Source organism: Lissotriton vulgaris, chromosome 2_1, assembly GCF_964263255.1.
Source record: "Lissotriton vulgaris chromosome 2_1, aLisVul1.2, whole genome shotgun sequence".
NCBI classification, from domain to species: Eukaryota; Metazoa; Chordata; class Amphibia; order Caudata; family Salamandridae; genus Lissotriton; species Lissotriton vulgaris.
In genome coordinates, this window is record NC_141687.1 from 1,431,540,610 (window position 1) to 1,431,560,951 (window position 20,342).

At 45.6% G+C, this 20,342-nt stretch overlaps 1 protein-coding gene across 2 annotated transcripts in view; it reads right to left on the reverse strand.

The window, feature by feature from the left end:
- MBD5 (methyl-CpG binding domain protein 5) overlaps positions 1-20,342 on the reverse strand; it is a 563,198-nt gene that overhangs the window by 147,902 nt on the left and 394,954 nt on the right. The gene's annotated exons all lie outside the window — the stretch shown is intronic.

Here is a 20,342-nt window from a genome sequence, read left to right on the forward strand (position 1 = left end):
TATATATATATATATATATATATATATATATATATATATATATATATATATACACATACAGCTATTACATAAAGAATTGGACTGCTGTGCCATTACAAATACCATGAGTGTTAACAAAATCGACATACTGTTTGTGCAATGGGGTTCATGAGCCGGCTGCACAAATGAAAAAGTATCAAACAAAATGAGCTAGAAGGATGGTGGAATTTTACATCCTTGTTGCATACGGCTGTTGTTAGGTAGTGAAGTTAGTATATAAACATGTAGGCCATGATTAAAATAACTCTTTACCTTCTGTATCCGATGGCTACTAACCCAATGGATGTATCGCACACAAACTGCTACTTTGAACTGAACAAGAATGATGCTTGCCGTTTTTTTCTGTGATCCGCGAATATTATTATGACTTCTAAATCACTACCATAAATTTACCTACCTTGATAAATGGGGCTGCTTCAAATGGAGCCCTGCTTGTTATGCACGGAAGCCAGATTCTGCTGGTTGGATTCCTCTGCTAAAAATGAGATCTGAAGGCTAAGACACTCGGAATAATCCTCTTCCATTTGAATCAGTATTATGAGTTGTGTGGGAAACCCTGCACTATTTTCTCAAGAAATTTTTTTAACCAGTTAAAACTGAAAGTGGGTGGCTAAGCACCAATTGTGCTTTGACAGTAAACCTTGATTTTTTTTTTTTGGTAGAACGTTTTATTTTTATTTCCACCATTATTATTCAAGTGTAACATGACAGCAGGTACAACAGTACATAATTGGCCTTAGCTTAGATAACTAGAAAAGGTGGCATTAGCACCAATGCACAAGTTACTTATCTTCGAGTACCGATATATCTGTAAGAAACATAGGTTAGTTATAGATTCCTTACCTTTAAATATCCCACAGTCCTCAGACTGGATCCGGAAAGTTTTTCGTCGACAGTACCCCTGCGTGTCGGTAGGTGGCGTCGGTCGACTCCGCGTCCGTCGTCGGAGTCGTGGTCGCCAGGATGACGACGTAGAGGTTACTTAGACGCCACCCTCGCATGCTGACGTCAGTTCAGTACACGACTTTACGCGTAGGGAATGCAGAGCCATGCCAGACACTGACCACTGGTGCACAAAACTAGGGCGGTGGTGTTTTCTATGAACACCTACACTAGACTTCCCCGGACAGAGGGGAGGAATGCCTTTAGTGCAAGACGGATTGCCTGAAGCTCCAGAAGGTTGATGTGGAGCTCGGACTCCGCTGGAGACCAGAGGCCTCTGATCTACGCCTCTCACATGTGGCCGCTAAATTCCAGAAGTGATGCTTCCGTCACCACTGTGTGTTCTGGTTGGGGAAGGAAGAGGGATCTGCAGTTGATCCAATCCTGGTTCGTGATCCACCACTGCAATTGTCGTGCAGTGCCCTCTGAGATCTGGACGTAACCAAACAGATTCTCCTGATGCTGCGCCCAATGGAACTTCAGGTACCACGGCAGAGCCCGCATATGCCACCTGGTATGATCGACATGCAGGAGGCCATGAGGCGCAAAAGCTTTAGGGTCATCCTGACCAAAACCCGGGATAGAGACTGAAAGATTGGAATCATAGTCTGAATATCCCGGACTCGCTGTTCGGGAGGATAAACCCGAAACTGTGTTGTGTCCAGAACCGCTGCGATGAAAAGGAGCTTCGGAGAGGGAATCAGGTGTGACTTTGGCAGGTTAATGGAGAACTCCAGCAAATACAGGAGGTTGGCCGTAGTCTGGAGGAGGTGGGAGACGACTGCCTGGGACAAGTCTGCCTTCAACAACCAGTGGTCAACATAGCATAAGACTGGAACCCCCGATCTGCGTAGATGAGCTGAGACCACCGCTATCACTTTCGTGAACACCCGAGGGGCGCTGGTAAGGCCAAAGAGGAGCAAGGTAAACCGAAAGTGCTCAAAGCCTACTGTGAACCGTAGGTAACGACGGTGGTCCGGCAGGACGAGGATTTCAAAATAAGCGCCCTGCAAGTCCAATGCTACCAACCACTCTCCAGGGTCGGAGGCAGACAACGTCATCAGCGAGGGTCAGCATTTTGAACTTCTCTTTCCGGAGGAGGCGGTTGACGTTCCTGAAATCCAAGATGGGACGCGGGCCTTTGTCCTTCTTGGGCACCAGGAAGTAGTGGGAATAGCAATCACAATCTACTTCTGTGGAAGGACTGCACTTGATGGCCCCCTTGGCCAAGTACTCCAAAACTTCCTGTTGGAGAAGGGCCAGGTCATCCTCTGACATGCAATGGTACTGAGGTGGCATGGAGGGAGGGGTAATCTCGAAGGGGAGAGAGTAGCCCCTTTGGACTATCTGCAGAACTCATCTGTCCGACGTGATGGTGCGCCTGTGGGGGAGGTGATGGCTGATCCTGCCTCCCACTTGCGTTTGATGGCCCTGCGTGGTCTAAGAGGGTATGGAGGCTGATGCAGAGGGGGCTGTGTTGGACACAGAACCACGCTGGTGGGTCCCACTTCCCCAGCCATGCTGGGGCTGAACAGCCTGTGCCGTCCTGTGGCTCTGGGTGAGACGTAGTGGGGCACCCCTTCCATAGCCACAAAAGACAGACTGTGCAGGGCGGGTGGTGGAGAGGCCCAAGGACCTGGCCGTAGCCAGAGAGTTCTTAAAGCGATCTAGCGCGTTGTTTGCTTTGTCACCGAAAAGGCGACGGCCATCAGAGGGCATTTCCATAAGTGTGGATTGGACATCCCCGGAACAACCAGTCGAATGCAACCAGCCGTGTGACGTACACTGTGGGCGGTATCCAGCCCATAGAGGATGGTAAAATTTGCTGTGTCTCTCCCATCGGTGACCGCAAGGGAGAACACAGCCCGGACCTCCTACGGGCCCTGAGGCAGCACTTGCACCACCGTATCTCACACAGAGTGGGAATAACGGCCCAACAGAAATGCAGTGTTTACCGACCGCAGTCCAAAGCTGGAGGAAGAAAACATCTTCCCAAGTTGGAAGAGCTTCTTGGATTCCCTATCAGGTGGAGCTATAGGGAAGGCACCTTTGGACTTGGAGGCTTGGACCACTAAGCTCTCAGGGGTGGGGTGCTGAGATAGTAAAGTGGGGCTCCCGGGGCCAGGCGGTGGCGTCGGGCAACCATCCTATCCACAGGAGCCCCTGTGTTGGGCCTGGACCAGGTGCCCAAAAGCATGTATGTTAAGGCTTCATTGAATGGCAGCAAGGGCTCCGATGAGCTTGCTGCCGGCTACAGCACCTCTGTTAGGAGGTTAGTCTTGACTGCCACCGTAGGGACAAAAGTACCCATTGGCGCCGGTCGACGCCTGTCTGGCTCTGCATCCACACCGGGGTGGAAACTGGGGCCGATGCCGGCTGCGGATATGGTCCTGGTGGATTTGGCGCCGGTGGAGGTGTCACAAGGTCAACCAATGCCGATCTGGATCCAGGCCTGCGGAGCAGAGGCCGGATCCGCGGGCATTGAAGGCCTAGGGCCCCCAGATGAGTCCGTGGGGCCCAAAGGCGCGCCAGCAGAGCCGGGCTGCCCAAACATGGCATGCATCACTTCGTAAAATTTACGCAGTTGGGCAGGGGTCCCTCCCGGTCCCTGGAAGGTCGGACTCAACCCTGATGGCTCCGCATGGGGAGCCGCAGGAGGGGCACCACGGCACCCTGTGTCGGCCGATGGACGAGGGGAAGTCGAAGAGCGACTATGCTTCTTCCACTTCTTTTTGTGCTTCGACTTACCTGACCCAGAGAGTGAAGAATTAGACGAGTGGTGGTGATGGCTCCACAATCGGTCCTGCGACCTCCCTCACGATCGGGACCTTGAGCGACGCGGAGCCGACTGCCAGGCCTCAAGGAGCTTTCTGGACCGCTCCCACAAAGACTTCGGGCCATGGTTCGGCAGTCGGAGCACGACTTGTGGTCGTGATGGCGCTCCAGGCAGTAGAGGCACACGCGGTGCGGATCCGTTACCAACATCAGTCGGGTAAAGGAACCGCAGGCCTTGAAACCGGGCATCCCTCGTGTACCAGGTGTTGATGATTGACTCAAAAAAGAAGTCCACAAAAGTTACAAAAACTCAGTCAAAAAGTGACTGGGGGTGCCGCTCTAATCGGATCTGCGCTTGTTGGCGCGGAGAAAGAAAGAACTGACGTCAGCATGCGAGAGCAGCGTCTAAGTAACCTCTGCGATGTCATCCCAGCGACTACGACGCCGGACTTGGAGTCAACTGATGCCACCTAGCGACCCACAGGGGTACTGCTGACGAAAACTTATGGGATTGAGTCAGACGCCTTGGCAGTATTTTAAAGTAAGGCATCTATAATGAACTGTTTCATTCAGATAATTGCCATAACCAGTTAACATATTAAAAGGAACAAGGGCCCTAAGGAGTTGCAATACAAAAAGAAATGGCAATATAGACCACAATAAGTACTATATTTTCCTCCAAACCCAGCCGGGCTAGGAGTATTTTATTTTCAGAAATATCAAAAGATTAATTGACCTGGACGAGGTCAAATACGAACATTTAGATAGGGCACAATCCTGTACCTATCCCAGGAACATAGAAAAAACATAGATTAAGAGAAGGGGTAAGTGGAAAGGAAAAGGGTTTTACAGGCAAGAAGAAGTTTCTTTGGAGCCAGAGAGTGGCTTGCGAATTAAATGTTTTTAGCTACAAGAAGCACAAAGTTCCCCAAAGAAGGCTGATAGGGTGGAGTGTAGTGGTGTATAGGGAAGGCCAAGAGGGGGGGGGAAAGGAAAGAAGAAGGGGGAAACCCCTCTTGGGAACTAGAACCCTCACACACCCAGCAAGCTAGGTGTCATGCTTCATCATATGGGTCCTGCTCCTCGTCAGACTGGCGCTGCAATGTCTGACGGGCACCTGCGAAGGGGCTCTTTAGCGGAGATCTTTTGTTCCAGCCATATGGTGCATGCGTGTGAGAGGGCAGAAAAAGTGTAGTCGTGAGGAGGTGGTAGTGATTAAAAAAAGGTTAGCCAGTCCACAAGGATTTTTATTAACGTGGCCGACTACCTTGGTTAAAATGGTGGGAGGGGAGATAGGGCGCTACAGAAGTACTGGGCAGGACTATCTACAACCCTCTGGTGAGGTCAACATGTTTCATGCTATCCTAGCAATTCTTCAGGACCTATAGGGCCCGATGTAGGTAAATCCCATTTACCGATTTTGAAATACCGAATCCTACCGATTCGGTATTTCAAAATCGGTAAATGGTATGTAGGTCCCAACATCTGGATTCGATACCGAATCCTTAGCAATTCTTTAATTACCGATTCGGTAAATACCGAATCGGTAATGCCCATTCATTCCTATGGGCTTTGAAGCCCATAGGAATGATTAGGCATTACCGATTCGGTATTTACCGAATCGGTAATTAAAGAATTCACAAGGGTGCAGGGGGTGTCACTTTGACACCCTCTGGCACCCCCAAAACAGGCACAGGTGCCATGTGGCAGGCATACCTGCCCCAAGGGCAGGTCTGCCTGTCACATGACATAGGTGTGCATGCACACATGTGCATGCACACCGGAATCGGTATTTTACCATGGATTTGTATTCCATGGTAAAATACCGATTCTGTAAGCCATGTGCAGAAGGTACATTGCCTACCTACATTGCATTTTCGGTAATTTTACCGAATCGGTAAATGTTACCGAATCAGTAATTATTTTACCGATTCGGTACATATTACCGAATCGGTAAATTTACCGATTCGGTAATGATACCGATTCGGTAAAATTACCGAAAATGTGCCCCTACATCTCGGTAGCCCTTTACCGATCGGAAACTGTCGAAAATCGGTATTTTCGGCCGATTCGGATCGGTAAAGGGCTACCTACATCGGGCCCATAGTGACTAGTACTACACAGTGAGAAATTGAGTGGGTATACAACCTTAACTTGGTTGGTCTCTACCGCAGGCCAATTGGTCCTGCTTCAATATTTGCGACTTAAAAAGGAGGAGAACACATGAGGGACACTATTAGTATACTTCTCCTCTAAAAATAGGTGCAATTCCCTATAAATAAACCATAACACTGAATTGCTTATAAGACTCAGCTGAGTTAAAACTAATAAAAAGAATGATAAAAACAATAGAAGATTGGACAGAAAAGCTTACCCTGGGAATATCCCTAAGGTGCCCCGCAGTCTGCTCCTGTGGGACCTGCACAAGGGAGTCAGGGACCTAGAGGATATCATAAACAGGGATGAATGGTAAGCTTAATATCCCATGGTGTCAATCGACCAACATATAGCAGGGCGAGTATAATCATGCCCGGGCTAGCTTAGAACAGCTCTGATGTCAGTGCCCAGGGCCTCGGCTATCAAGGGGCAGCCGTAGCAACAGTAGCACCCGTAGCGCTGGTCGGATTGTCTCACCCCTCCAGTCGAAGGCAAAAAACAACACTGAGACAGCGCGGAAACCCTCCCACTCCCGAGCTCACCGCTTGCTGCATGGGGTGCAGCCGCGGGAAATCGAGGGAATGGAAACGAAACACGCGCCCCCCCATATTCATTTAGTACACCCAACACTGTGAGTTGTAGACCCCGATCCATGGCTCGAGGGCCACATGTGCCAGGAATCTGCCCCCTCGGACCCACCAAGGCACCAATCAATGACAGCAAAATGCTCTGCAGACTGGGAGTGATGCCTAAAGGCTCAGCGCCCGTGTAGGAGCCGAAGGACGCGAGGAAGACACTTACCCCAAAGGTGTGCGGTCTCAGCCTGCTACACCTACCCCCACATGGAATCCAAAGTGGAACCGGAGCGACTGGTAACAGGTCAGTCGGGATTCCAGTCTACTTGTATCCCGCGCTTCCGGGTTCCGCCGGACACAAAAGTGGGCGTGGCCATCGGCTAGCGAGTACACGCATGCGCTCGGGGTAGCGCTGTGTGGTTGGTTGAATGTTTGCCAAAATATTTTTGGGCAAATGTGGCGGCCATATTAGGTTAGTAGTGAGGCGGAAATTGTCATATCTCATGGAGCCAGGTTTCCGAGTTTAGACATATAGTTATGGCGATTTGTAATTTTCGTATGGAAAAGAACCAATAAATACGCCACAGATTGCTGCTTGATTGTGGGGAGGGGGGTTACACTCTAGAATAGTAGAGCGGGTCATTAAAAGAGTTGTTTTTTGCAGGGTTGTTGGAGGATGATCTTAAAGGAAGAGTGGCCAGGGGCTGGTGACTAACCGGGTACCCAGGATGAGAAGTACAGGCGGGTAGTCTGGTGGTGTACAGTGTGTTGATATTAAGGAACAGGTATTGAAATCAGAATAGACCGACATAAATGCAGATCATTGGGATGTGTAAGGTAAGGTCAGTTGGTCTAATTGTGGATGGATGACCAGGGCACAGCGTCATTTAAACCCAGTGTGTCCAGTTTTAGACGATGGACAATTTTTAGACGATAAACAATTTTTACCATACAGCTGCTCCCAGAGCCCCAACAGAAATGGAGTAAACAGAATTGCCCCCCCCCCCCCACACAAGGAACAATCGTGCCCTCACGACCCTGATACAGGACCCGTGAAGGTAATTATCCCTGGCCCTAACAATAACTTCAATTGCATGTTTAGAGCTACCCACTTAATTATTTTCAGAAGGCCCGGCTACTGCCCGCAGGCAGTCCCACGCCAAACCAAGCCTCCTACGGACTTGGTAGGTCAGTGTCTCGCTCATCCTCGTTCACCTCCACCGCACTTCACTCACGTCGACTGCAAACCTCCCAAAACCTATCTTGGCAATCAGGATCACAATTAGGCGATCCAAATTTGAAGTTCACTGTTATCACCGTCACGAGCACCCCAAAGTTAATTCTTCGCGTACCTCGAACCAGAGATGTCACCGCCCACCTTATTATGCACCAGTGACCAAAACCAAGAAATAAATGACCACCTAATCACCAAGTCACCGCGCCATTTTCTTTTTTTTTTTTTTCACTGTGCTAAATGAAAATGCACGCATGTATAAAAAAACCACGATATGACATCACGATTCACCGTTATCTCAGATAATTCACTATGAGATACAGCTAAAAGTGGCCTTTATAGTATATCTTAGACATGAACCTTGCGGAATGCTTCTTAACTTTAACTTTATGATTTCAGGCGGATGCCTTATGCTGTTTTTCTATTTTTTCCCCCTTTTTTACTCTCACAGGCATTCGTATTGTAAACAGGCAGTGATTTAAAACAGTCCTGATGATGATCCCGTTTTATTAGGAGCAATAGGGATCGAAACGTTGACGCTTTAAAAACAGTGTGACATGTAACTCATTGTACATATTAATTTGTATACGCTGTTGATTGAGATTTGCGGAATTGTTCATTTAATTCGCAAGCCACTCTCTGGCTCCAAAGAAACTTCTTCTTGCCTGTAAAACCTTTTTCCTTTCCACTTACCCCTTCTCTTAATCTATGGTTTTTCTATGTTCCTGGGATAGGTACAGGATTGTGCCCTATCTAAATGTTCGTATTTGACCCCCTCCAGGTCAATTAATCTTTTGATATTTCTGAAAATAAAATACTCCTAGCCCGGCTGGGTTTGGAGGAAAATATAGTACTTATTGTGGTCTATATTGCCATTTCTTTTTGTATTGCAACTCCTTAGGACCCTTGTTCCTTTTAATAAGTATATGACCCATGGTCCGAAGGCCCCTTCAGGGTTTCCTTGTTTTCTTAAAATGATAACCAGTTAACATGGCACCAGCGGTTAAAAATTAAAACTGTGAGATTGACTAATACATGAAACTGTGTAGCAAAGCGATCAGTGTTAGGTTTACAAACTAATACGTGCTGTAGTCTCACTTATATTCATGTACCGTAGATCTGTCAAAGAAGAACTTTTAGCAATAAATCAGGACAACAAAACAGAAAGAAAAGAAAGAAAGAAAAACGCTAGGAGGGAGGGATATCTCGGAGGTTGGACATTGTAACAGGCCAAGTTCTAAGTCAGGCTGGTCTCTAAGTCAGGCTGGTCCTTGTTGGAATAGCTAAGGGGACAAAGGTGTATTCCTTATTGTGCTGTTGTAGAAGAACCTATCTAGGTAGATTACAGAAGCTTGTTTTTCTGAAGGTCGACAACTAAGGCACCCAACAATTTTCTGGAAGATGAGAAACATGTATTGTCTGCACTTCTAATGAAGCATATCCAAGCCCACCAAGTGTGAAAGGAAAGATTTGGAGAACTTTTCTATTCAGACTTTATCGATTTGGTTTCTATATCCAGCATAAGATCAATCAGTTGAAGGTCTGTGGGAGACAATTTAGGAATTTCAGGAGAAGCATAGATGTCCAAGAGAGCGGCTGTAGCATCAAAGGAAATTCAGACAATTTTTTGTAGTTTATTTTGAATTTGGTGCCACAAGGGTCTGAAACGTTTACAATGAAACAAAATATGTGCACTGTCCCCAGGTTCAAGGCTGCAATTCCAGCATAGATTTCAATCCGAAAACCCAAACCTATGGAGTTTCAATAGGGTCCAAAAGGCACTGAGTAGCATCCAGAATCTTATATGTGATAAGGCAGGGGTAATCTTTTTTTTCAAAAGGAGAATGTCATGCCAGATATGTGGCCAAGCAGAAGTAGGAGTACCCCCCTCTAGAATGTGTTCTACTGATTGAATTCCATGAGAATATTCTATTCTGTGTAAGCCGTGGTTTAGCAGAAGAACAAGTTATATATTCTAGATGCAGTGTTACATAATTTAAGGAACTTCCCCAATAGTGATGATAGATCAGGAATAAGTAGGACACAGAGCTTCTGGATAATAGCTTTTAGTTTCAGAAAGGTATAGAAATCTAAATTAGAGAGATTATGTTTACATTTAAGTCGGCAAATGGGAGTAGATTGGAAGTGGTTTCTAAATCTATGATTAGAATGATTACCTTTGCGCCCAACCCTTCCAGAGGATTGCATTACACTTCTATTGTGACATGTCTGTTATACCAGAGGGATGCATGGTCCGATTCAGGCATTTTCTCAAATATTCTTTTATCTATCATATGTAAGGTATCAATTGTATCTGCCAGAAAAGCGAGTGAGTGCTCCATATTAAGCTGACAAATTTTTATTTATTTAATTTATTTATTTATGGCATTTATAGAGCACGCTATTACCCATAGGTGTCCTGGCGCTATGTGAAATCTCTACAGAGGGACCGAGCCAGGTAGATAACTGGTCCACTATTCTGAAAACAGCCAGGTTTTTAAGTTCTTTCGAAAGATGAAAAGATTTGAAATAGCTCTGAGCTGAAGGGGAAGTTTGTTCCATGCTTTGGCTGCATTTGCCACAAAGCTTTTGCCACCCCAGGTGGCCTTTCTGACAAATGGGACATGCACCAGTTTGGCATCTGATGATCGTATCAGTCTGCTTGGCGTATACCAGTAAAGATGTTCTTTTAGGTAGGCCGACCCTCCTCCGTAGAGGGCCTTGTGTACTAGACACATCGCCTTGAACATGGAACGCTTTCTAAGTGGCAGCCAATGTAATTTTCGTAGCTCATCCGCTATTGGAGCATATTTAGGAATGTCCAACAGCAGTCTAGCAGCTGCATTCTGTAAAAGTTGTTACTTCTGCATTGCACCTTCCTGAATGGTAAAATACAGACTATTACAGTAATCCAGCCTCGACATGGTGAGAGATGTAATGACTGTTTTACAACACTCGGACGGAACCAAATGCAGAATTTTCTTGCATGACCTCAGGGCATATGACGTGGCAGATGCCACCGAATTAACCTGGTCTTTAAAATTAAGCTTCTGATCTATCCATACCCCTAAATGTTTTACCTTCTTGATAGGTACGGGAAGAGGACCCAGCGTATCAGGCCACCACTCTGGTGTCCAGAAATTGGCATCATTCCCAAAGCATACCACCTCCGTCTTGTTAGAATTTAACTTTAGACAATTCTGGTCCATCCAAGTCCCCACTGCATTCATGCAATCGTTGAATCGGACTGCTGTGCTTTTAGACTCCGCAGGAAGGAGAGACACAACTATTTGGGTATCGTCAGCGTAGCTAGTAAGTCTGAACCCAAAAGACTGAATAAGAGGTGCGAGGGAGGACATATAAATATTAAAAAGTGTCGGACTCCGTGAGGACCCCTGAGGGAGCCCACATGGTAATGAAAACGGAGCAGATACAAATTCCCCCAACGCCACCTGCTGGGTACGATTAGACAAAAATATCATACGGTGTAGTAGTGAGCATAAAGGGAAATGGGGTGGTACAGTGCTTTCTGTAGGAAGCCAATTAGGCACTTCTACTATCTGCAGAAAACCACAAAGCCCCCTGTCTGGACATAAAAGCCAATTGACATCTATGGTAAACTGGAAATGTAAGTCCCACTTCCTCCTTCCCCAGCCTAAATTTTTAAAGGGAAATCCTGCCTTTCTTATTTTTTATTTTCCAGAGGACATCTATCAGTAATGTGTTTATGTTTTTGAAGAAACAGTTCGAAAACTTGAGCTGTAGCATGCTGAGTGGGAAACTAATTATTAGTGTTGCCATCATGCAAATGGTTTCCAACCAGTAGATCTGTACCTTTAGGGATAGTTTTATTCCATTTCGTTATAGTGTCTCTTTAATATCTTTTCCAAACCAAAGTCCAAGCAATTTTAATGTCTTGTCATACCATTTCATGCTGGAACCTTACACAAGTGAGTAAAGGTAATGTACATTAAGAAGGAATACCTCTGTTTTTTCTCTAATAAGAGAGTACTAAATACACCCACATAATTCTCTAGGACCACCAGAGGCAGGGAATTGCCTCTTCTTTGAAAATCTGCACATCATCTGAATACGCAGCAACGTTTTGCACTACAGATTTGAAAGACATCGCTTCAATCTTATTTTTAGACCTTATTTCTAGAAGAAGGGGTTTGACTGCTAAGAGAAAAAATAAAAGTGGCGATAGATGGGCATCCCTGTGTAGTACCTTGTTTTGAGTGAAAGACTTTGATAAGTACCTGGGCTAGGGGCTTTCCCTAATTTCAGACCTTGAATGGCTTTAAGTAGGCTTTAAGTATCTTATCCTGTGTGATGGGTTTATTCAGACTTTTCTCAGATTGTGAATGTAAAGTTGGGAGAAAGAGATTATCAACAAAAAGCTCGCAATTCTTGGTCTCAATGGTCTTATCGGGTGGGTATAAATTCTATTAGGAATTCTGGACAGCTTCTGAGATATCATTTGAAGAAGTGACGTTTAGGCCAGATTTTCTTATGGATAGAACAGTCAAGCTATGCTGCCAAATTCTAAATAATTTGCAAGATAGCGGCTGGCTTTAGGTTTCCCAATTATTTTTCCGGCTTTCCTCAATGAGACACATTTGTAGGCTCTATCACTCACATTTTTTTTATATCCTTATTTAAGTTTTTTTTAATGCATGAAGATCAGCAGAGCCTTTATTGTGGTTAAGTTTGAATTCTAAACCTTGATCTTGACCTCGGGTACATTGAGACATTGCTAATTTCCTTTCCTTTGTTGCAGACACTAAGTTGATCATACATCTTCTAAGGGTGGCTTTAAGAGCATCCGAGAAATGTTCAGGAGGGGTGTCTTCTATATTATTCTAATTTATATAGAGATTGATATCCTTCTAGACTGATTGTTTCATTACTGCAGTATTTGTGATAATGTCTTTCATCCTCCATTGTTTCGATGTAACTGAAGGGGAGCCGAGTCTCCGCTCCAAAGAGATACATGCATGATCTAAAATCACTATTGGTTCTATTCTGGGTGAGATTGTTCATGGAAAGAAATTACTTTCTACTAAAAGATTATTCATTCTTGAGTGTAATTGACATGGGGTTGTGTGTAAAATGTATAATCACTCCCAGTTGTATTTTGGATCCACCATGCATCAAATCAAGTTATGAGCCTTGCAAGAGTTTGGCGTGCTGCCTAGAGGATCTACATTTTACTTTCAATAGTCTATCTAGGTTACCATCAAAGTCCCCACCTGGTATTACACCAATATTTAGAGGAAGATCTTCGATCACTGTGTTCAGGGAGGACTAGAATTCAGGATTGTCACTGATAGGTGCATAAATGCGGATAACCAAAAATTCAGTGTAGTCTCTCTCAGCTGACATAAGCCATCTACGTAATTTGTCTTGTTGGTTAAGGGTGGAAGTAATATTGGATGTTTTAGAAATTAAGGTAATGACCCATTCTTTTGCTGTACAGAAGAGCTGAAACAATCACTGATACAATTATACTGTAATATTATTGCCTTTCTAGAGCCGATCAGAGTCTCTTGTAATGTAATGATGCCCCACAGCAATAATCCATTATTTAGTTTCCTTTAACAGGATGGTTTAGTCCTTTTGTATTCAAATAGAGTACTTTTAGTGGCTCGATTAGTTTAGCAGTTATGAGCTTTTGGTGAATTAAGAAGAGTGGTTAACAACACAGACCCGTCACAATTGAGTATCTCAGCTTGCTGTTGATAGTTTGCATGAGCTCTACTTAAGCACCTAGAAGGAATGTACAGTAGGATATAGTGTGAAATACAACATTTTCTGAAGGATCCTTAAACCATTTAATGCTAAGGGGGTGACATTGACATTCTCTGCACTACCTTTGTAGTGTGGCGAATGTTAATGTCACATTCCCTGAGTGAGGTGCAGAGAAACCTCTAGTGCTCACGCTAGAGGCATACCCCTGTTTTCCTCTATATGAGAGAGATGCAGAAGCACTTTCTTATCAGCACCTGGCACCTTCCTCATCGGAATGAGGACAGTACAATCCCCAACCATCCTACCACATAGCCAGTGGATAACAGAGGTTGCAACTGAGTGAAAGCTGAAGGGGACATCCTATAGGAAGAGGAGCGGGAAGGCGTTGCATGCCCCAGTTGGCGGAGCAGTGGATGGAGATAGTGCCTAGCTTCTTAGATATTGAGGTACAGCACACATGTACTGACCTGGCATCCCTGCAGTTCGAGACCATCAGGACCAAGCTGATAAGAATAGCACTCTAGCTCCTAGTAGGCCTCGCCCTCACCCAGACACTGACAATGACAGGTTGCCGACACAGCCCTCAGACCCATACATAAATTGAGTGAACACCACTGTCCACGTGTAGGACAAAAACTGGGAAGTTTACAATTTTCACTTTGCTTATGTTTAATACTTACTTTTATACGAAACATGCAATACGTTTCCGTGACATACACTAGAATGTTCCTGTAGAGGCATATTGTTCTAGGATCACTAAAAATATTTACAATTATCCTGCAAGCTCCGACACGACCTAACCAACATGCGGCGAACTAAGATGATTGGCTTGATGACGCACATATTGTGATAACGAATGAGTTATACACAAATCAATGATGTAAACTATACTTTACAATGTCAAAGAGCAAGAATGGTTTTATTTTTAAATAGCAGGTCCACGCCTGGGGGCATATTGCTGCCCTTCAGTCAAATTGTATGGATGGAGTGGCACTACTTGAACGGGGAGTCTCACCTTTCAAGTTGGGCTGATCCTCAGAGTAGTATTGTTTGGGGACTGCGATCATAGAGCAGGAATTTGTGTGTTAGGCCTCAAGGGATTTTGCTTTTGCATTTTGGGGGCAGGGAGGGGCAAAATCTCCACATCATCCATAGGTGGGGGGGCCTGGAAATGTTGGGTTGAGTAATTAAAGTTATAGTCATTACCCTTCCCTGGTTGAGCCCAAGAGGGCTTGTGGTTTGCAGCAATGCTGAGATTCCCAAGTAGGATTCCTACACTAGGCAACCAAGAAAATATTTTATTGGGGTAGTGAGACCCCTCAACCCCCCAAATTTATTTCTGAACTTTTTCCCTGAGGGGCTGTATCACTCTCCTTGAATGGCACTGCATGACTGGGGAAAAGCAGTTGGACACCAGGGTTGTCTATCAGACAGCAATAATTGTTTTCAAAGCACCTTGCCAACGGCGTTGTAGTACCATTTGTTGGACACGCAAGAAGATAGGAGAGGTACTATTGGAAAGGACAGTGCCTGCCTTACCAATGATGCCCGTCTCAAATTGATTTTTGTTAAAGGATTGAGGCATCAGCCCTCTCCATACGGTTACGTATATATAATAAAAATAACCAACTGATACAAACAACAAAAAAACCCCAATAAAACCAAAGTCAAATGTGTGCTACAAGTGAAAAATGAAGCACAAACTCTTTTAACACCATTGCTGCTGATGGTATTCCCCTCCTGTGCTGAGCTATCTGTAAATCCCATTGTTCATGACGAGCTCAGCTCGTCATCAGCACAGCTCAACCGTGCCTCATGACGAGCTGAGCTCGTCATGAGCATCGAAGGGGTTAAAGAATAAACCTGCTCACTTCCTAAGGTCCTGACTGTAGGTGTGCAAAAAGTGGGAGAAAATTGCACACCCAATAATTTACAAACGCATAGGCTGCAAAAATACTTGCAGACAACTGTGCGCTTTGTGCATCAAAGAATCAGAAATCGCATGGCATCTGCACAAGGTGCTATATTGAAGTGGTTGTGCAAAGCGCCATTTTGTTCACCTTGCTCTCTATATTTGTAGGAGGACTGTGGGCACAGGCTCCATTGTCAAGTGAAATCTATCCGTGAATTGTAATCCCATTTTGAGTGCACATAGGAGTTTGTGCCCAAAAAAGGCCTAGTGTTTCTATTATTAATCATCAGCTATAGGTTTTCTGTGTTGCTCCTTTTTCAATTTTTGTAAAAGTAACTTTGTTCAGTTTGTCTTTTTAATGTGTGTTGCAAATTGAAGTTTTTTTTATATTTGGGCTGTTTCCTGGTGAGTGTAAAGGCTACCTTCCACGTGTAGTTTAGATTAATAAAATTCCTTTTCTGTACTTGTTTTAATTCTGGATGTTCCCAAATTTCCATCACACTTTGTTTTAACCCCCCCCCCCCTCATCTGCACTGCATTCTCACCGTCAGCTTCCATCACTCACACTAAATTATACCCACTTCATACACATTTCTATAATCTTTACCCTATGTAGCAGACATTTAGGGGCAAATAAATGTAGGTAGAAAACAAACATGGCCTCTCGCTGGTTGACTACTGCTCAAGACTTAAGTGTAATCATGGAAGAGCGCTCTGAGAACGCAACAGATACTGAGACAGCATATGAAAAGGTTTTATCCACTGTTTGAGTTCCTTCAGATGATGACACCTCTTTCTCAAGTGAATCTGATGATTCTGATCAGGGACATACAGCATAGAGAGGCATCCGTGAAGCTCCTGCATAAGCACATTCTGTGCCACTGAGAAGGAAAATGCTACTTACCAGTATGCATCTGTTCTTGGCATGTAGAGCTGCAGACTTACACTCTGTGCATAGATCGCCACCTAGTGTTAGGCCCGGATGTTTGTAGTTTGTTTTTGTCCTGAAAAGTTCTTTGGAAGTCACGGGATAGGTGACTCCTCCTTTGGACCACATTGCGCATGGGCATCGGCTCCATCCTCAGATTGTTTTTCGCCATTAGGGAAATGATGGAGCTTTGCAAGAAAAGGAAGGATGTCCATGTAAGCTGTATCTAATTAAGATAATACTGGAACAGACAAGGGTAGCCGGGGAGGCGGGTGGGCGTGTGTAACTCTGCAGCTCTACATGCCAAGAACAGATGCATACTGGTAAGTAGCATTTTCCGTTTGAGTCATATGAGCTGCAGATTACACACAGTGCATAGATTGTATAGCAGTACCCACTCTTAGCGGCAACCATCCCTATCTGTTGCAGTAGTTTGAAATAATGTTTTGAGAACAGCCTGGCCCACATTAGCTTGTTGTTTGGTTTGCACAGCTACACAATAGTGTTTTGTGAATGTGTGCGGTGTAGACCATGTAGCTGCTCTGCAGATGTCATCTAGGGGAATGTTCCCTCAAAATGCCATTGAAGCCCCTATTTTCCTTGTAGAGTGGGCTTTAGGAGGAACAGATAATGTACGTTTAGCTTTGTGGTAACAAATCTGTATGCATTTGACAATCCATCTAGCTATCCCAGATTCTGAAATGGGATTACCCTTATGTGGTGGTGTGAAAGACACAAAAAGTTGTTTGGCCTTACGAAAGGGTTGTGTTCTCTCGATGTAGTATATCAATGCTCTTTTGACATCTAGGGTATGAGGAGCTCTTTCTGCTACTGACTGTGCCTGCTAGAAGAAAACGGGCAGTTCCACAGATTGATTGAGGTGGAATGGAGAAATGACTTTGGACAGGAATTTGGGATTAGTACAGAGAACAACCTTATTAAGATGCATTTGCAAGAAGGGTCTTGAATGGTTAGTGCTTGTAGTTCACTAACTCTCCGCTGAGAACTAATAGCTACTAGGAACGCAACCTTCCATGTTAAAAATTCTAGTTCACATTTATGGAAGGGTTCGAAGGGAGGTCCCATTAGCTGTGTGAGAACAATGTTTAAATTCCACACAGGTGAAGGTTGTACTCTGGGAGGAATTATTCTCTTAAGGCCTTCCATAAAGGCTTTAATAGCAGGCACTCTCAACAGAGATAAATGCAGTCTGTTTTGCAGATATGCTGCTATCGCAGCAAGATGCATTCTAATAGATGTGTAGGCTAAGTTACATCTTTGGAGGTGCAATAAGTATCCTATGATGTGTTGAATAGACAGGTCTAGGGGATTAATATTGTTGTTGTGACAATATATTACAAAGCGTTTCCACTTAGCTGGATAACATGCTCTAGTGGTTGGGCGTCTAGCTTATTTTATGATATTCATGCAGTCTGGAGGAAGGTTAAGATATCCAAATTCTAAGACCTCAGGAGCCAAATCGCTAGGTTGAGCTGAGCTGGGTCAGAGTGCCTGATCTCTCCATGGTTCTGTGTTAAAAGGTGTGGAGACAGGTATAATTTTTGGTTCGGTACAACAGATAGTTGTAGCAGTGTAGAGTACCACAGCGGTCTGGCCCACGATGGAGCAACTAGGATAAGGGTCAGAGAATGCTGCTGTAGTTTGAATACTACTAGTGGCATGAGTGGTAGAGATGGAAAAGCGTACGCAAATCTGTTTGACCAGTTCATTCATATCGCATTGCCTTTGGACAGTGGGTGTGGATATCTGGCGGCGAAGCTTGGGCATTTGGCGTTTTCGCGGGTGGCAAAGAGGTCTATCTGAGGTTGTTCCCACATCTGAAAGAATGGTTGAAGAACTTGCGTATGAAGTTCCCACTCCTGGGTCAGTTGTGTCTGACGACTTAACAGATCTGCTATGGTATTTTGTACTCCTGGATCATGCTGGGATATAAGGAATATGTTCCTGTGCTAGTTGAGAGAGTTGCTGGGAGTGTGTTCCGCCCTGTTTTTGTATGTAATACATAGCTGTCATGTTGACCGTGCGGACTAACACAGCTTTGTTTGATACTTGCTTTTGGAAAGCTTTCAGTACTAGGAATATAGGTAATAACTCCAGGTGATTGATAACGATTAACTTTTGTTGTGGTGTCCACCTGCCTTGCATGATGTGTTGCAGTAGGTGGGCTCCCCAGCCGGAGAGCGATGCGTCCGCTGTCAAGACTATTTGAGGAACTGGCTCTAGGAACGGTCGCCCTTTGGAAAGGTTTTTGGTGTTCCACCACTGCAGAGAGGGATGAGTCCGACCATCTACCAACACTAGGTCTGTTAATTGACCTTGAACCTGGTTCCATTGACATGATAAGCATTTTTGGGGACAACATTTGCACATACCTGGGCAGTACGTGGACCTGCTGGAGTGCGTGTGGATCGCCTTTGCCTCTGACCTCACGCCTCGCGGTTCCCGCTTCGCTAAGGGGCGCCTGGAACTTGGGAGCTGCCGTTGTTTGGACAGACCAGGGCTAAGGGCTGTGAGGGCTGCGAGCAGGAGGGGCTGGACTCAGTTTCCCAAGAGTCAGAGCTCAGCTCCGCCCGCAACACCTGGGCCGCTCTCCCTCATCGCCCCGCCCTTACCCATTACCCAATTGTATCCAAGGCCATAAGTAAGTGCACGAACACCGCTGCGCGGGAGCGCGCGGGAGCTCGCCGGGAGAAGCCCGGGTCTGTGGCCGTCAGTGGCCGAAGGAGGCTGGGCTGGGCCCACTCTCTTGATCCCACTTTGCATTACAATCAAGGCAATGCCTTCGCCTCCACCACGGGAAACCCCCTCACGGGATGGCGCCTCCGGCTCTGGGACTCTGGATAATTATTTTAAACCCACTAAAGGAGACGCGGACAAGGAAAGCTCGCTTGAGAAACGTAGGGTGGAGCGCAGGCGCTCCATTGAATCTATGAAAACCAGAACTTTGACCGATATCATCCCTTACCCTACCACTCAAGAGGAAGGCACGCCACCTAGCAGTCTAATTAATTCGACACTCGAGGACTTTCCCGTTTTACTAAGGGAAATTCCCTCTACCCCAGGGAAAGCGCCTGGTAAAAACACAGAGCCAGCCCCCGTAGAGTTTTCCCATACTCCTGTTAACCTGGTAACCCAAACCCCACCTATGCAGATGGCTAATAAGAGCAAGTCCAAATTAAACGTAGTGGTGGAGTTACATAGGCCCCCACCCAGTAAACGTGCTCGGAAAACAGCGGGGGGCGGGGGAAATCCAAAATATCACATCTTGACTTTGGTAGGAAACGCACTAACACCGTTCTACCAGGGAAGCCTACGGAGATAGTGCCTACCATTCCACCCCCCAAGCCCCCAAACCCCAGTATAATTGCCACCACCAAAGATTTAGAGGCTATTTCTTCGAACCCAAACCTCCCACTCTCTGCCACAGGGAGCATCGAATTTCTACTCCGCTCCCTTTTGCAGCCCATTAGCGACAGCCTAAAAAAAGTCGAGATTAGGCTCACCCTACTAGAAACTTCCCTTACCACTCTCAACACTCTAGTAAGTAAGCAGACAAAGCTAGTGGGAACCCATTCCTCTGCTGGGGATCCTTCCAAAGTAGAAGCTGCAACTAATGCCAATAAAGCCCCCCCCAGAAACCCGCCACCTGCCCCTCCTTTGCAACCCCTTATGGCCATCCAACCCCAGGCACGGCACAATAACCAAAGCAATAGACCTACTCACCCATTGGATCAAGCCCCCCATAGCTCTCAAACAGAGTCCTCTGGAATACACCAAGATCAGGTTAATGCCCCCCCACACACGCCAGTTTGGCCAACCCCTAGACCACGGAGGCCAGACCTCCCGCCCGAAGCCAATAGATTAATGGTGGTCTTAGCAGGTGCCCCCCACTTAAGATCAGGGGAAAACGAGGATTACCAATCCCTCAAGAAAAAGGTAATCAAATGGCTTAACTGGAATCGACCCTTGCCATCCCATTTCAATAACGAAATCATCATGGTGAGAAGG